Genomic DNA, 6206 nt, shown 5'->3' with positions numbered 1-6206 from the left:
CCGAACCACTCGGTGATTCGCTGAGTGGTGACTTACCTCACTGGGTTTTACAAGACCTCCTATCAATTTGGGGATCCAAACAACAGACAAAATCGGGCACACTGACCTATTCGGCGAGTCGCCGATTCAGCCATTGGCCCATCGAGTTTTACAGACTTCCACTTCATGTTTTTCTGAGTCCAATGGCGGTCCAAGTCGGGCTCGCTAACCTCTTTAGTGAGTCACCGACTGGACTCTTGGCTCGCCAAATCACCTATTTAACCTACACAATCAACACCCGTTATTCAAAATAAAACTTAAAGCATTAAAAACTCGAGTTGCCTCCCAAGAAGTGCCTTAGTAAACATCGTGGCATGACGCAAGTACCCATTCAAGTTTCATTCTTGGGGTTTGCAATAGTATCATTAGGCAACCCCCCTTGTTGTCTTGGGTTCAGATGAAACGAAATTTGACCCATTTGGTTCTCCAGCTACTTAATTGAAACTGAGTGAGAGGTCACCGTCTGGTTGAGAGTCGATACATCCTCCTTCATTTCTTTCAACACTTTATCGGACCCTTCAACCTTGTTGAGAATGCGTGAGAGCATGTCTTCCATACGGCCACCCTCAGAATTTTTGGGCTTTTGACGCTCATGGGGAGGAATATACCTATCCTTCTTCCCTCCCATTCCTTCCAAGTGGTGTTACGATCACACCAATCTCTATCACGGGCTCTCAAGCCCTCATCTCTATTCCAACCTTGATTTTCACCCGGTCTTGGGTAGTTAGCACGATAACCTCCTCCTTTGTTGGCTAGGAAGTTCACTTTTCATTGTGCAATGCTTCAAATTAGGCTTTATCGGGGTTCACTCCACCAACACCCACAACATTAACACTCTTTCGTACCAACACCCATGATATTCTTAGCCAAGATATACAGCCGGGTCATCATCTTTGCCATGTTTTGTTCTCTCTCTTGATCCTTCTCGATCTGCTTTTTTGTCATTCTAAAGTTAAGAGGAGAGACTTGGTCCTCACGAGTGTACCATGCCCTGTTGATCTTGGTCAAGCAATCAAGAAGTTAGGAAGCTACTTCATAGGGTGGTTGCATTATAATACCGGGAACAAGTTGATCAGCAACTCATTTGTTCACCTAGTCAAGACTCCTATAGAAGTATTGCAGCAGCAAGTTATTAGGCAATCCATGAGTTGGGCATTGCAGCACCAACTTCTTAAACATCAACCACGTTTCATGGATTAGCTCAGCCTCCAAACGCTTGAAACTTTGGATACTATCCCTAAGTGTCATCATCTTAGATGGAGGGAAAAATCTCACTTGCAACACTGTGATCAACTCCATCCAAGAAGTGATAGAATCTCTTGGCAACTCAGCCAGCCACTTGCTTGCCTCGCCCATCAAAGAAAATAGGAACAACCTCAACCGAACTGATTCTTGCGATATGTTCTTAAATGAGAACGGTCCATAGACATCAACAAAATTTCTGATATGCTCATGGAGATCCCCATGAGCCAACCCCCAAAACAAACCCTTCAGTTGTAGGAACTGAAGCATGGTGTTAGTGATATGAAACACAGCGTTTCCTTCAGCCGGAGGTAAACGAATGGCCCCAACAACACCTATTTGAACTAATTTATTGATGATTGGGTCATTGACATCGTTGAGGTTTCTAACATCATCTTGGTGGCCCACTTGGCTACCATTGCTTCCGTTAACGCTCTTCTCCTCATTTGTTTTAACACAAGCAACACAAAATCAAAAACAAAAATAAGTAGATTCAACTATAACTATAAAGAACACAATTGAACTTCACCAAAAGAATTTCAAGCAACACCGTTCTCCAGCAGCGGTGCCATTTTGATCTAACATTTCAAGCACACCTCATCCAATTCTAGGTGTCAACGATCGTAAATAAGTATAAAACCCAACAAATGAGTTGGGGTCAAATCCCACAGGGAGCGGTACGTGTTTCAAATTCAAATAGGAAGTGAAAACATAGTCTAATCAGCCATAAAAATAGAAATTATCAAAAAAATACATTAATCAAAATAAAGGGGTGACACAAATGTCAGATGGGGGTTTTAATTTTAATTAACAATTACACACAGTCACAAAAACTTCAAAATAACAATAGGGAGAAGAATTCTTGGGATGTGATCAATTATAGGAAAATATAGATATATGGGTAATTGAAACTACTAGTAAACACCTAAAAATCAGTGAGTAGTCTAGACAATAAGGGAGATAGCTTTCTCTCGGACAACTACCCCGAATCAATTGATTTCTTTCGAACATCAACAAGCATGACAATGAATAATAGTCCACACCTTAATTCATCTACTCTTCTGAGCTAGATGAGTAGGATTGGGTTTAGGATTCACTTTTTCGAACTAAACCCAGCTCAACCCAATACCCACAAATCATTAATCAAGAATCTTAGTTCTAAAACCTCTCTCTCGAGCAAGCCAAGAACACAAAGATAGAACTGCATTTGCAACTACAATTCATAAATTAAACCACAATTATTGATTAAACTCACTTCAAAATAGCTTTTAAACTAGTAATTAACAATGCCCATAAACTAATTCAACCCACAATCACATGATCACACCACACGAATTAGGGTTTTACCCAAACATCATAAAAGAGTAAAAATAATTACCGAATCGATTATCCATAAACTGGGTATGAGAGATTTAGTCTTTACAATATTGAATTTGCAGAATATTCGAAACCCACTTCCAAAATCTCCAAATTGAATCTCTAAAATTTTCCAAAGGCTATGAAAAAATCAAGAGAAAACTGCTCTGAACTAATTCAGTCTTGTCCCACTTATCCAACATCAAAAAATCTCTTCAATAAACTATTCAAAATCTAATTTATAGTTGCCAAAAATAAGCCATGAAAAGCCGTTTGGCGAAGTAAGTCGGGCTCGCCGAACCACTTGGCGAGCCGCCCTTTGACCACTTTCATCGCCTTTCACCTTGGCATTCAGCATCCTCGAGTTCTGTAACTTTGGGCAAGCTATATTTGCTTCATGGAAATGCTCGTCGATTTGGCGATGTCTCTTTTTTGTCGTCGACTTGGTTTCTACCTTCAGGGTTTGGCACACTGGAACTTTAGGCGGTCAGAGTAGCCACTCGGCGACACGCCAAGTGCTCTTGGCGATCCTCAGGCTCGCCCTTCTTCATTCCTTCAGCTTGTTTTGTTCGTTTTTGCCTCTTAGTGTCCTTGCTTTTTTTCTCAATCCATATACCTGAAAATTAAGGCTTTAGCATCAGTTTATGTCACAAATTAAGCATTTGAGGACACTAAATCTATACAAACAAATTCCTAAATAAGTCCAAATCTTGGACTCATCAACAGCTCCTCACTTCCTCTGAGAAGGCTAAACCAGTGAGGGCAATAAGACTCTACTATTATATCATCATCCTACCTCAAAATGACAAAACTTGAATGAAGGCCTATAAGGAAATCGCTCCAAGAATTGTAAAGTTTTCCACTATCATCAATATGTAGCTCTTTTCCTTGTAGCATGGCCAAACTATGGAGGTTATGCACATTAACTTGTTGAAACAACTTGTGAGCATCAACAAAATCAAAATATTTTGCCTTATTTTCTCCTGAAATCCGCCACATCTGCACACCTCACTTGGGTGGGTAAGATGGTAGTAGGTCTCAAAATACTCACCTACCCATCCATATACATACACTACTAAAAAACTGCTAAAAATGACAGACAAAAAAAGTGACGGATGGCGTTTGCCACACTACCCATCGCTTTTTAATAAAAATAATTATTTTTTCAATTATTTTACAAAAAGCAACGGACGACATCTCTTCTCCGTCACTTTTTTCGCAATTTTTTTGCGCCAAATATATATATAATTAATAATTATTTATTTAGTATATATATAGCGACGTCGTCCATCGCTTTTATTAAAAATAATTATATATAAATTTAGAAATTAACCACATTGTCCGTCGCTTTTAATTTATTTTATTTTATTTTATTATTTTTTTACTATAGCGACGGACGGCATCTTTATGTCCATCGCTTCTTGGTCAAAATATATGATCAACTATTTTAAAAAGGGATGGACAGTATCTCTTAGTCCGTCGCATTTTGGTCAAAATGCTGGTAAACTATTTTTTTTAAAAAGCGACGGACATAAAGACGTTGTCCGTCACTTTTCATTAAATATCTAAAAGACATAGACGCGATTTTCCCCCATTTCCCCATTTCTCCAATCTCTCTTCCTTCTCTCCACTCCTCACTGATATGTCATCGCCATTGCATCGTTGTTGCCGCCGGAGCCGCCGCGAGTCTGTAGCTGCCGTCGACCGGCCTTTTTCTCTCTCTTCAACCTCTCCTTATCCTTTAATGTTAGCGTTTAATTCATCAAAAAGTTTTTAAATTTGAGCTATATTTTTAATTTTGTTTGTTATTTAATTGTAATTAGTTTATTGAATTTGTGTTTATTGATTGTTAGTTTGAATTATGGATTATTAGTTAGTGAGTGAATTTGTGTAATTTTAGGATTAGTTTGAATTAGGGTATTTTATGACTAGTTTGAATTAGGGTATTTTAGGATTAGATTTTCAATTTGGATTTTAGGACTAGTTTGAATTAGAGATTTTGGGAGTTGTTTGAATTAGGGTATTTAAAGACATGTTTGAATTTGGGTATTTCTTAAGTTAATTAGTTTGGTTGGGGATTTTAGGACTAATTTGAATTAGGGTATTTAAGGACTTGTTTGAATTTGGGTATTTCTTGAGTTAGTTTGATTTTCGGACTTTAGGACTTGCTAATTTGAATTTGGGATTTTAGTACTAGTTTGAATGAGGGTATTTAAGGACTAGTTTGAATTATGGTATTTAATGACTTATTTGAATTTGGATTTTAGCACTAGTTTGATTTTGGGATTTTAGGACTAGTTTGAATTTGTGATTTTAAGACTAGTTTGAATTTGGAATTTAGGACTAGTTTGAATTATATTTGAGATTTTAGGACTAATAGTTTGAATTTGGGATTTTAGCACTAGTTTTATTTTGGGATTCTAGGACTAGTTTGAATTTGTGATTTTAATCCTAGTTTGAATTTGGAATTTAGGACTTGTTTGAATTATATTTGAGAATTTAGGACTAATAGTTTGAATTTAGGATTTTAGGACTAGCTAGTTTGAATTTGGGATTTTAGGAATTTGAATTACAACTTAATTAGAACTTATAATTAATTATAACTTGAATTTAGTATAACTTGAACTTAATTAGGAATATGAACTTGAAATCTTGTTGACCTTAATTAATTAGAACTTAATATCTAACTTTATTAGAACTTTGATTTTATTTGAACTTAATTAGAATTTTGAAGTACTTGAAATCTTATTGACCTTAATTAATTTGAATTTATATTAATTAGAATTGTTTTTAACTTAATTAATTTATAATAACTTGAAAAGTTAATTGGGAATATAAACTTAATTTTGAACTTAACTAGAACAAGAACTTAATTTGAACTTAATTAATTAGTATTCATTAATTAATTAAGCTTTAACTTTGTAGATCTTGAAATGTAGTATTTATATTAACAATATAAATTAGTTTAATGTAGTAAAATTATTATTAAATTTAATAATATAATTAAATATCTATATTTTTGTAGATGGATCATCGTATGTGGATGTATAATATGCATTATGAAACTGTGTTGGTTTGAAACCTGAGTTTATTGATGGTGTTAGATATTTTATTTAACATACAATGATACTTGATATTTTCAAGAATAATGGAATACTTAGGTGTCCTTGTAGTGCATGTACATGCTTAAAAAATTTTGAACCAGATACAGTCATGATTCATTTGTACCCTAATGGATTTAAGTCTAGATAGTTTGTATGGGTTGATCATGGAGAAAGAGATAGATTGAACGGTATGTTTTATAATTCGATGTATGTGGATGAATATAATATATTTGCACAACATGGTCGAATTAGGGTTGAACATGATAGGGTTCATGAAATGATCAATGATGCTTTCAGGGTTCAAGGTGGGATGGAACCTGAACAATACTTTGATGAAGCTCCTAATGAAGAAGCAAGACGCTTCTATGATCAATTAGAAGAGTTTAGTCGTCCACTGTGTGAAGGGAGTCCGCATTCTGCCTTGTCAGTTGTGGTTAGATAATGAATATTAAATCATATTGGAAT

Source organism: Solanum stenotomum, chromosome 10 (genome assembly GCF_019186545.1).
Source record: "Solanum stenotomum isolate F172 chromosome 10, ASM1918654v1, whole genome shotgun sequence".
Lineage (NCBI taxonomy): Eukaryota > Viridiplantae > Streptophyta > Magnoliopsida > Solanales > Solanaceae > Solanum > Solanum stenotomum.
The sequence above is the reverse complement of the archived record's forward strand: the minus strand, read 5'-3'. Positions refer to the sequence as shown.